Source organism: Nicotiana tabacum, chromosome 22, assembly GCF_000715075.1.
Source record: "Nicotiana tabacum cultivar K326 chromosome 22, ASM71507v2, whole genome shotgun sequence".
Taxonomy (NCBI): Eukaryota; Viridiplantae; Streptophyta; class Magnoliopsida; order Solanales; family Solanaceae; genus Nicotiana; species Nicotiana tabacum.
Window position 1 is genome coordinate 82276563 of NC_134101.1, and position 13991 is coordinate 82290553.

Here is a 13991-nt window from a genome sequence, read left to right on the forward strand (position 1 = left end):
GCCACCATCAGCATGCAATGTCCACTTGTGAAGCTCATGTCCTACCAGCCAATTATAGGTTCTTTTGTCTAACTATCGGATCGCTTCCATGCGCCTCCTGAATTTGCACTGCTGGTGCTCAGTTGCAACCATCCATATTAAATCATGCAATTCCTTGGTGGGATATTTCTTCTGGAAATTGGCCTTCAGGTGTCTCACACAGTAACGGTGGTATGCATAGGGTTCCTGCCATTCAGGCAAATGTTGTAAAGAACTTAAAATACCACCATGTCAATTAGAAATTAGACAAATACCTGAATGTTGTTTGACAGCGTGCTGCTTCACGTGGTTCAAAATTAGCGTCCACGTCTCTTCACTTTCATTAGCACAAACGGCAAAAACTAGTAGAAATATTTGTCCATTGGCATTTACTGCAATGGCGATCAACATCTTAATATCATACTTTCCATAGACATAAGTACAGTCTATGTAAATTAACGGACGACAATGCAAAAAACCATTAACTACTGGTTTAAATGCCCATGACATGTATCTGAATATATATTTTGGTATTCCCAGACTCCGCTCATACCTCCATTAAATAACAGTCCCGGAGTTAAAGTATTTTAATACGACCATGTACCTAGGTAGAGATGAAAATGACTTATCCCAGTCATCATAAATAATATCAAATGCACGTTTGCGCCCAAGATATGCCTTTTTTTTGGTTATAGTACACCCATATACCTGGTGGACGGATGTAATACGCTCTTTGATCTTGTACCTAATGGACACTTCCAAGTGTGGAATCAAGACAAGAGAAATCAAGTCAACATCCAAGTTGAAGTGATTCTCATTGAATGTGTCCATTTCACAAACGTGGCTACCAATATATTTACCCATTTTTCACAACCCTGTTTCCTTCATGCTCACACGCAACATCCAGTTACAACCTATAAAGTATCTACGGCATACGACCTTGTATACCTCCGGAGTTGACTCCCATACCGTCATCTCACGGCCTTTTCTTACGTTGTACATTTTTACAACCATGATTAGACAAGTTTTATCGGGAAAATACATGCCCTTTGCCAGCACCGTTGGCCTAGACTCATCCCACATTACTGACTAAAATTCGTCAACATCCCTTGTGAGGGCATTCACATCCGGCATACTTGGAAAATTATCAAGGTAGGGAATATGCCTTGAATGAAACGACACGTGGGACTCGTACACTCTTGCTCTAACGGGAGGTGGAGGAGTATGCTCTCTCGTCAGCTCAGGTTCGACATTCACTTCCTCATCATCATCACCCTCATCAGGGAAGGGTGTATCATCTCCAGACTCATCGGCACTGTTGTTAAAATCACTATTATCTTTCTGACTCTACGCATCTGCCAAATCCCGAGTAAATACGTCGTCTACGGGAAACTGAGTGAGGTCAGGACCATCAAGTTGCTCATTTTCACTACACAAACAACAAAATGATAAGCTACTCAAATTGATATACTTTACATATAACTATATCACTTCACTTATAAGTCGTACTGTGTTGACATTCCATGATGGATATTTTCCTGTTGGTGATGACTCCCAGATGGACCACCGTGATCCAACATGCCAAAACTACACATATTTCAATTGGGCATGGGGTCATAACTTGTAAAATTCATATCCGGATGGTACCCCCTATGGAATATATGAGTGTTAATACAAATTCAATTCAACAAAAAAAACATCGTAACAGAAAGGGAAATTGAAGTTTACCAGTCGTCTTGTGGATTATGTAAAGTAGGAGAGAAATTATTTCCTCACTCCTCGTTCGCCCACGGAGATAAGTTATGATCCGGCCAAACTCTTTTAGCCAGAACCTGTTGGGCTAAAATTGCTCCAGAATAACCACCTGCTAACTGGGGGTTATCCCTGTTTTGCGCAATCTCATTATTGCGAACGTCTTCAGCCTTGACGTACATTTCCAATAATTTTATCATAATAAATTCCCTGTATTCATCCGAAATCCGCAAAAAATCTCTCAGAGTTTCATCATCTTCGATGTTAAACTCATAATAACAAGCAAACCCCTGCGGAGTCACAAAATACAAATATCTACCGATTACTTTAAGGTTCACAGAATGTTTCCTCAAACTCATTTTTTTACGTAACAACGATACTAATGTATCGTACTCCATTATAAGCGGCAATTTAACATGACACTGTAGAGATAAACTATACCTCACAGAGTTATTCTCCACTACAACCTCACCCCCCAATATAACAAAACCCTTAATTTTCGCTCTTCAGACATTATAAAAAATGCTTGATAATAGGAAGAAAAATTTGAACGGGAGTTAGAATATTTTTTGAATGGATTTTCATAAAATCCTAACGCCTTTAAATAAGGCAATGCCTAGCTCGGGGGGCTGAATTTTTTGATGTATAGCGCTCTTTTAAATAGCGTTATACCCATTTGAATTATTGTTATGTCAGTTAACCGCAGGAGACTTATTGGTGGGCCCACAAACAGGTATAGCGTTGTATATAATTGCGTTATATATGTATAGCGCAGTTATATACAACGCTATACATATCTATCATATCAGCCCAGCATACCGCTGTTTATTGCTGCGTTTTGGCCGTTAAACTACAGCGCGGTGTAAAATTGCGTTATATATAGATATGTAATTTTTTTCTTACACTTAAAAACGTATTTTGAGTCAAAAAGAACAACATTTAGGTTATCAAGCCACTCTTTTTATGCAAACGTTCAGCCATAGATTCCCAAATTTGTTTTGAAAAATCTGATTTGGGTGAAGTCATGGCTTGAAAATGAAAATGTGCTTGTACATAAGTTTTCAAAACATATTTTACTTTTTTTTTTGAAAAAATATGAAACATGACTTATACTCACAAGTTTTAAAAACTATTACAAATACCCAATAGTACCTTTATCAATAACATTCATTATATTATCGCAAACCATAGTCCTCAACATAAATAAATTTGGTACAAAATTATTATTTTTATAATGAACTACATAATACACTATCAGATGACATGAAAGATGAAGCAGCATTGTTACAAAATAAAATGATGGGCTCTTTTATAAATACAAAAGTTTGAGGCAACTTTTAAAAAATATAATAGTGATATTTTTGGCCAAAACTCACCTCTTGAGCTGGTTTTGGAATTTGGGTTTTGGGTTTTGGGAATTTGCCAAAATGTAGATAAAATCTATGGCCAAACATGTATTTGCCAAAAAAATTCCAAATATATTTTGGTAAAATCTATGGCCAAACGGGTCCTAAGTATTAAATACTACTCCATTTCTGCTTCAATTTCTTTGAACTTTTTTGGAGTATAATGATTGAATTGACTAATTTTTGCCGTGAATTCGGACATAGATTCTTTAACGTTTTGAAAAAAATATATTTTAAAACTACATAAAAAATATTATAAGTCACAATAGTTAACAATTTAAAATATCTAAATGTGTTGCAAAAAATAAGGTCAACAAAACCTTGTTTGAGTACTCAAATAGTAATTCATTCTTGTTGAAATAGATGAGCAATTTTTAATATTCAAGGACACATGTTTATATTTAAAAATAATTTAACTTTAAATTTTTAATTTTACTTAATAACAAGATTAATTATATACCTCGTCAAAATTAGGAAACAATGTGGCGCACGATAACTTGGCTTACGTCAATGCAACCAAAGAACAATTATGTGCGGATACTCAAACCATCAAAATGCTGTCATAATTCGTATACTCTGCTTTACAATGGCAAGCTGAATTTAGATAAAAGACAGCAACATATTCTAGAATTTAGAGTCATGCGATAAGCGCAAGATACTACTGCATTCGTTATTTTTTCCTAGAAAAAATTAATGAGATTACAATGAAAATATTTTTTCAATTTATAAATTTTATTTATGATGTACACATATTTGAATGCTCGATAATCCTTTTGTCGTATCATCTATATAGCCCTTAAAGGGAACCTTTGACCAAAAATAAAAACTTATTCGAATGCTTAATCTGTGGTTTTCCAATTCATTAAACAAATACGAGATGGATATCATCGTTAACTATGGTTTAATAGCAAGGGATCTAAGTAGTATGTACTACATTTTACTACCCTCTTCAACCACTTCCTAGAGAGGTTAAGGGGTTAATTCAACTATATAGATGGCAACTTGATACGGAAAATGTAATTTCTTTGTTAGTTGACTTTTTTGAGTAGGATGAAAGGATTGTATAGGCTGTTTCCTTTCATAATTAAGATGAAGATTGATTCAATCAGTCTTATTTGTAGGAGGAGGTAGGGTCCATGTCCCCCTCTTTCTACTTTGTACTCTTTTGTTTATGAATAGACATGGTAGGGGTCTTGCCTAACCCCTCACACCAGGGGCAATATGCCTAAAGGTGATGGCTTAAAAAAAGTACTGCATTGTGCAAACAAGGTGAATTTTTTTTTTTTTTTTTTTTTGTATATATAAAATTTGTTAAGTCCCTTTAACATAAAAATGAGCTTTTAATGTAATGGCAACTGTAGTTCAAAAATTGCTTTGGGTAACAAGTTTAATTCTTAGGTATAGAATTCTAATTTTTTTCTTTTACAAAGAAAAATTACCGTGTTAGATTTTCTGGCATCGCTAATAATTAAAAAGCTTAGTAGAACAATTATAAGAACATGCATTTCCCTACCAGCCACGCCTGAGTACCGTTTGTCTGTTGGTGAGAATAACACATCAAACTGTTATCCTTTAAGAAAATACAAAAACTATTATATTCATATTTGTATATTATTAAAAGGCGAAGAAAAAGTCCTTTTGTTAAGCCAAGTGACAACCTAGAAAAAAGTCACATAGCATAAGTAGTAAATAATTAATTATTTAATTTGTAATTAGTTATTGGTTATTGTTTTTGAATTTAAATATCTATACAATAATAAAATAAAATATTTTATAATAAAAACGAAAATTAAAAGAAAGTAGCATATTCTTTTCTTTTAAATAAAGTAATATGCTAATAAAAGTTTCTCTTACCAATGCAATTATACTAAATATTGCATAATATAATAAAGAAAAATACAGAACAAAAAAGTTATTCGATGCCTATATAAGTCTCATTAATTTAATAGAAATTTTATTCATTAAATTTCAGATAATATTATTAAGAACAATAAGATACAATTTAAAATAAAACAACATTTCAATAATAATAAAATATATATCTTCTATTATATTATAAAAAAAGTAGTAGACAAACATAATAAACAAAGTAATATGATAATAAAAATTTCGATTAACAATGCAGTAATACTAAATATTTGATAATATAATAAAGAAAAATACAGAACAAAAAAGTTATTCAATGACTATACAACTCTCTTTAATTTAATAAAGATTTTATTCATTAAAATTCATATAGTAATATTGACAATAATAGGATAAAATTTAAAATAAAAAAATATTTCAAGAGTAATAAAATATATATCTTCTATTATATTACAAAAAAAAGTAGTAGACAAAAATATTAAACAAAATAATATGCCAATAAATTTTTTTATTAATAATATAATTATATTAAATATTGGATAATATAATAAAAAATACATAACAAAAAGTCATTCGATAACTATATAAGTCCCTTTAATTTAATAGAGACTTTATTTATTAAAATTCAGATAATATTATTGACAACAACATAATAAAATTTAAACTAAAAAAAATCAAAATTAATAAAAAATATATATCTTCTCTTATATTACCAAAAAAAAAAGCTAGCAGACAAAAAATATTAAACAAAGTAATATGGTAATAAAAATTTTCTATTAGCAATGTAAAAATACTAAACATTGGATAATAGAATAAAGAAAAATATGGAACTAAAAAGTTATTCACTGACTATATAAATCCCTTTAATTTAATGGCGATTTTATTATTGGGCATATCACATTAACAAATAAGATGACAATTGAAATTTTTTAAAGCAGTACGATCTAATTTGTTCAAACAAGCCAGATCCCAATATTATTTAATTAATATTTTTTAATATTGATCGCGCATCGCGCTAGTACGACTACTTGTATTTTGTAAAACAAGAAACAGCATATACCTTTCTTTGAAAAAGAGGTTAGCCTAGTATAAATCATCCACCTCCCATTTGAAATTTTAGATTCGAATAATCAAGAGAGTAAAGTGGGAAAATGTCACGACCCGGATTTTCCACCTTCGGGAGTCATAATGGCGCCTACTAATGAAAGCTAGGCAAGCCAACCATTTAAATTATTTACCTTTTCCCCAATTTTAATCCTTTAACAATTAAGAGCCAAATTACATAAGCAGCGGAAATTTAAAAGCGAAAGACTAAAATGTAATATTTTAATAAAGATGTCAATACCAATCCATACATAAACTACCCAAGACTGGTGTCACAATTTCACAGACTGTCTAGGAATACTACAAATGAAGGTCTGAAAAAGTTATTACAACATTGTCTCTGAAATACATAAAGGAAACAAAATAAAAGGATAGAGGGAGACGCCAAGGCTTGCAGACGCCTCCAGGACTACCTCGGATCTCCGAATGGACTGAAGGTAGCAATCTCACTGCGGTCTAAAAGCTACAGCAATGGGATATGCACACAGTGCAGAGTGTAGTATCAGCATAACCGACCCATGTGCTAGTAAATGCGTAGCCTAACCTCGACAAAGTAGTGGCGAGGCTAGGACCAGACTACCAAATAAACCTGTGCAGTTAAATCATATACATGGGAATATAAAAGCAAAAATGTACACTTAAGGATGGGAGGGAAAAATATGTTGCGGGGACATGGAATAATAACAGAAGAACAACAAATAAATATAAGGATCACCACAGTTCAATTGAAGATAGGAAGGGGGAATCATGCTGCGAGGTACAACAAGTATCAACAGAGAACCAACAATTAAATGTAGAGAAACCATAACTCAATTATCAATAAAAATCTGAAAAATCAAAGACAAGTGCACGGCATCACCCTTCGTGCTTTAACACTCTCTCACAAATAACATACACGGCATCACTCTTCGTGCTTCAACACTCTCTCACTAAAATAATACACGACATCACCCTTTGTGCTTTACACTCTTCCTCACTCAAGCAACAATCACAAAGGAATTTGGGCAAGGGAATCAATAATATCACAATAAATTCAAGCAATGACAGAGAATCAGTAAATAAATATAAAGAACACCATAACTCAATTAGCAGCAAGAATCAGGAAAATCAAGACAAATGCACGGCATCACCCTTCATGTTTTTACTCTCGTCCTCACCCTAAGAATTAATATAATCGGCACGGTATCACCCTTCGTGCTTTTACCTCACATAATCATGGCACATAATGATCCTTCGTGCATTATCACTCATATAAAGGCACAAAATGGTACATCGTGCGGCACGACATTACCCTTCGTGCATTAACACTCTCTCATAAATATCATGCACAGAATCACCATTCGTGTTTTAACACTCTTCCTTACCCAAACAACAATCACAAAATAATAAGGGCAAGGGAATTAGTATAATCACAATAAAATCCCGGGTAGGGAACAATAGTACAACAATCATATCCCGACAAGGAAAATAATATCAAAAGCAATAACATCCCGGCAAGGGAGATAACATTAAAAACAACAACATCACGGCAAGGGAGAGAATATCATAATCTTCTTCTCTTTTCACGTTTACTTCACAACTCAATTCACAACTTGAGCCAATGCTCGAAAATGTTCAATTGACAATAATACTTCCACAAATCAACTTACAACTTGAGCCAACGCTCTTCAATATTCAATTACCAATATTACTTACACAAGCCTTGTTCAACAATACAAATCATCACATAAGGCATGAACAATACAAAACAGAGTCACATTAATCATGGTATAAGACTCACGGGCATACTTGACACCAACGTATAGATACTCGTCATCATGCCTATATGTCGTACTCAACAATTAACACATAGCAAATAAGGCATGACTCCTAATCCCTCAAGCTAAGGTTAGACAAAATACTTACCTCGATGTCACGAACACAATTCAAGTCTCAACTATCGCTTTACCTCTTGATTCCACCACCGATTCGCTTGTATCAAGCCACAAGTTACTTAATTATATCAATAAATGCTAAATGAATCAATTCTAATATATGAAAATAAGTTTTTCAATGTTTTTCCAAAAAGTCAAAAATCGACCCCGGTCCTACATGGTCAAAACCCGAGGTTCGAACCAAAACCAGATTACTCATTCCCCCACGAACCCAAATGTATAATTTATTTTGAAATTAGACCTCAAATCGAGGTCCAAATCCCCAAAATTTGAAAAACCTAGGTTCTACCCAAAACACCCAATTTCCCCCATGAAAACCCTTGATTTTGAGTTGAAATCATGTGAAAAGATGTTAAAGATTGAATAAATCGAGTTAGAAATGACTTACAATCGATTTGGAGAAAAACATTTCTGTGGAAAATCGCCCAAGAGAGTTTATGTTTTGAAAGGGTTTGAAAAATGAAAGATTTTCGGCTAAGTCATGAATTTGCAGATCGCAGATGTCGCAAATGCGACTAGGGTTTGCAATTGCGAACCCTTCAGAATCTGATAATCTCGCATTTGCAATCACTGTTCGCAAATGGGAGAGTCGCATTTGGGACAATGGGGATTTATGGGCTTCTTCGCATTTGCAATCAGGCCTGCCCAGGACTTCTCTCGCATTTGAGATGCTTTATTCGCATTTGCGATCTAGCATTTGCGATCCAGGCTTCGCAAATGCGAAGCTTGCAGACCTACAACATACCAGCAATTCCTAAATCCATTTTCACTCTGTGGCCTATCCAAAACTCACCCGAGCCCTCGGGGCTCCAAACCAAATATGCACACTGACCTAAAAACATCATACGAACTTGCTCGTACAATCAAATTGTCAAAATAACATCAACAACTATGAATTAGCATCAAAATCAAAGAAAATCTCAAGAACTTTCAAAGTTTCAAATTTTACAACTAAGGTTCCGAAACACGTCATATGACCTCCGTTTCTTACCAAATTTCACCGGCTCAACTTAAATCACATGTAAGATTTATACTGGGGTCTGGAACTAAAATACGGGTCCGATACCATCAAATCCAAACATGTTTCATTTCCAAAAACACATATATATTCCAGAAAAGAATTTTCTTTAAAAATTTATTTCTCAGGTTTGGGACCTCGGAATTTGATTCCGAGCATACGCCTAAGTCCCATATTTTCCTACGGACCCTCTAGGATTGTCAAATCATGTGTCCGGGTCCGTTTACCTAAAATATTGACCGAAGTCAACCTAAATTTATTTTAAAAGCAAAATTCACCATTTCTTATAGATTTTCACATAATGACTTTTCGGATACACGCCCGGACTGCACACACAAATCGAGGTAAGACAAAAGGGAGGTTTTAAGGCCTCGGAACATAGAATTTATTTTTAAAACAAGTGATGACCTTTTGGGTCATCACATTCTCCAACTCTAAAACAATCGTTCGTCCTCGAACAGACATAAGAAGGAACTACCTGAGTCGGAGAAAAGATGGGGATAACGGCTTCGCATATCGGACTCAGACTCCCAGGTCGATGCTTCAATAGGCTAACCTCTCCACTGAACAAGAACAGAAGGGAAACTCTTCGATCTCAATTGATGAAGCTGCCGGTCTAGGATAGCTACCGGCTCCTCCTCATAGGGCAAGTCCTTGTCCAACTGGACAGTGCTAAAATCTAATATGTGGGATGGATCGCCGTGATACTTTCGAAGCATGGACACATGAAACACAGGATGCATGGCTGATAAGCTGGCGGCAATGCAAGCCTGTAAGCCACCTCTCCTACTCGATCAAGAATCTCAAATGTGCCAATGAACCTAGGGCTAAGCTTTCTCCTCTTCCCAAATCTCATCACACCCTTCATAGGCATCACCCGAAGCAATACCCGCTCACCGACCATGAATGCCAAACCACGAACCTTACGGTCGGCATAAGTCTTTTGCCTGGATTGAGCCGTACGAAGCCTATCCTAAATGATCCTAACCTTGTCCAAGGCATCCTGTACTAGATCCGTACCAACAATCGAGCCTCTCCCGGCTCAAACCATCCAACCAGCTACCGACACCGCCTACCATATAAAGCCTAATAAGGAGCCATCTGAATACTCGACTGGTAGTTGTTGTTGTAGGCAAACTCTGCTAAAGAAAAAAACTGATCCCACGAGCCTCCAAAGTCAATGACACACGCTCGGAGCATATCCTCTAAAATCTGAATAGTACGCTCGGACTGCCCGTCTATCTAAGGATGAAATACTGTGCTCAACTCGACCCGTGTGCCCACCTCATGCTAAACTACTCTCCAAAAACATGAGGTAAACTGCGTACCTTGGTCCGAAATGATAGACACGGGCACACCATGAAGACGAACAATCTCCGAATATAGATCTCAGCTAACCTATCAGAAGAATAGGAGACTGCCACAGGAATTAAATGCGCTGACTTGGTCAACCTATTAACAATAACCCACATTGCATCGAACTTCCTCTGAGTCCGTGGGAGTCCAACAACAAAGTCCATAGTGATACGATCCCACTTCCACTCGGGAAGCTCAATCCTCTGAAACAAACCACCAGGTCTCTGATGCTCGTACTTAACCTGCTGACAATTCAAACACCGAGCCACATATGCAACAATGTCGTTCTTCATCCTTCTCCACCAATAATGCTGCCGCAAATCCTGATATATCTTGGCGGCGCCTGGGTGAATAGAGTACCGGGAACTATGGGCCTCCTCTAAAATCAACTCTCGAAGCTAATCCACATTAGGCACACAAACTCGACCCTGCCGCCTCAAAACTCCATCATCTCCTAATATACCCTGCTTGGAACCACCGTGTTACACTGTGTCCCTAAGGACATACAAATGAGGATCATCATACTGCCGATCTCGGATACGTTCCAATAAAGAAGAACAAGCGACTGTGCAAGCTAACACATGGCTGGGCTCAGAAACATCTAACCTCCCGAACTGATTGGCCAAAGCCTGAACATCCAAAGCAAGCGGTCTCTCACCGATCGGAATATACACAAGACTGTCCATTTTGGCTGACTTCCTACTCAAAGCATCGGCCACTACATTGGCCTTCCCCGGATGATATAAGATGGTGATATCATAGTCCTTTAATAGCTCCAACCACCTTCTCTGCCTCAAATTTAGCTCCTTCTGCTTGAATAAGTATTACAAACTCTTGCGATCCGTGAACACCTCACATTACATGCCATATAGATAATGCCTCCAAATCTTCAACGCGTGAACAATGGTTGCTAACTCCAAATGATGAACTGGATAATTCTTCTCATGAATCCTCAACTGCCGCGAAGCATAAGCAATGACCTTGCCATCCTACATCAACACCACACCAAGTCCAATACGAGATACATCATAATAATCTCTATATGGACCTGGACCTGTGGGCAAAACCAACACCAGCGTCGTAGTCAAAACTGTCTTGAGCTTCTGAAAGCTCGCCTCACACTCGTCCGACCACCTGAACTGGGCACCCTTCTGGGTCAACCTTGTCATCGGGGCTGCAATAGATGAAAACCCTTCCACAAACTGACGATAATAGCCTGCCAAACCCAAGAAACTCCGGATCTCTGTAGCTGATGCGGGTCTAGGCCAGTTCTTGACTGCCTCTATCTTTTTTGGGTCTACCTGAATACCCCCTGCTGATACAACATGACCCGAGAATGCTACCGAACTTAACCAGAACTCACACTTCGAAAATTTAGCATACAATTGACTATCTCTCAAAGTTTGAAGAACCACTCTCAAATGCTGCTCATGCTCCTCCCGACTGCGGGAATAAATCCAAATATCATTAATGAAGACTATCACGAACAAATCCAAGTAAGGCCTGAACACTCGGTTCATCAAATCCATAAACGTTGTTGGGGCATTTGTCAATCTAAATGACATTACCAAGAACTCATAATGCCTGTACCGAGTGCGAAAAGTTGTCTTAGGGACATCAGATGCCCTAATCCTCAACTGATGGTAGCCAGATCTCAAGTCAATCTTCGAAAATACCTTGGCACCCTGAAGCTGATCAAACAAATCATCAATCCTCAAAAATGGATACTTATTCTTGATTGTAACCTTGCTTAACTGCTGGTAATCTATACACATCCTCATCGATCCGTCCTTCTTCCTAACAAACTACACCGGTGTATCACAAGGCGAGACGCTAGGTCTAATGAATCCTTTTTCAAGCAAGTCTTGCAACTGCTCTTCAACTCTTTCAACTCAGGCAGGTCCATATGATACGGCAGGATAGAAATGGGCTGGGTGCCCAGAGCCAAATCAATGCAAAAGTCAATATCCCTGTCGGGAGGCATACCCGGCAGTTCTGAAGGAAATACCTCAGGAAACTCACGAACAACAATCACAGAATCAATAGAAGGAACATCGACACTAGAATCATGAACATATTAAAAATAAGCCAAACATCCCTTCTCGACTATACGCCGAGCCTTTATATATGAGACAACACTAGGGGTAGAATGAGCAGGAGTCCCTCTCCACTCTAAACGAGGCAAACCCAGCAAGGCTAAGGTCACAGTCTTGACATGGCAGTCCAAGATAGCGTGGTAAGGTGATAACTAGTCCATCCCCAATATGACATCAAAATCAATCATATCCTAAAGTAACAAATCTATATGAGTCTCAAGACCCCAAATCACAACTATACATGAACGATGGACACGATCTACCATAATAGAATCACCCACCGATGTAGACACATACACAGGAGTACTCAAAGAATCACTAGGCATGACCAAATACGATGCAAAATAAGATGACACATAGGAGTATGTAGACCCTGGATCAAATAGAACTGAAGCATCTCTACTACAAATCCGAACAGTACCTGTGATAACTACATCGGAAGCCTCAGCCTCAGGTCTGGCTGGAAGAGGATAACATCGGGGCCGGGCCCTACCACTCTGAACTATATCTCTGGGACGGCCTGTTGCTGGCTGGCTCCACCTCTAGCAGCGTGTCCTCTACCTCTAATACCTCTACCTCCACCTCTAGTTGGTTGAGCGGGCTGAACGAGTCCCTTAATGAACCTCCTCACTCTCTTTCTCTCTCTCTCAGTGGGAAGTATAAAAAGAGCATGACGAGCCAAATCAATAAACCTGGTCTCATATTGAGTAACAGTCATAGAACCCTACTAGAGACGCTCAAACTACCTCCGATAGATCTCTCTCTAAGTGACAAGAAGAAACTTCTCCAAAAACAGCTAAGAAACGTGATCCCAAGTCAAATCTGGTGACCCAACTGGTCTGGCCAAACAATAATCCTTCACCAAGTCTTGGTGGATCCAGACAAGTGAAAAGTAGCAAAGTTGGCCCCATTGGTCTCCATTATCCCCATGTTCCTGAGAACCTCATGACAACCGTCTTAATAATCCTAGGGATCCTTAGAAGATGCACCACTGTAAGTTGTAGTGAAGAGCTTGGTAAAACCTATCCAACCTCCACAAAGCCTCCGAAGACGTAGCTGATCTATCACCAGTCTGTGCTGCTGCTCGGCTGAAGAAGCGGTACGTGACCTCGCCATCGGTGAAGGAACAAGAATAGAAGTTCAACTAGCATTGAGAAATCAAATCGCACGACAGGAAGGAAGAAATTTGAAGTTTTTCCTAACTCTGTAGCCTCTGAGGGATAAATACAAACGTCTCCGTACCGATCTCTCAGACTCTACTAAGCTTGTCCGTGAATTGTGAGACCTATGTAACCTAGAACTCTGATACCAACTTGAAAAGACCCGGATTTTCCACCCTCGGGAGTTGTGATGGAGCCTACTAGTGAAAGCTAGGCAAGCCAACCATTTAAATTATTTACCTTTTTCCCATTTTTAATCCTTTAACAATTAAGAGCCAAAT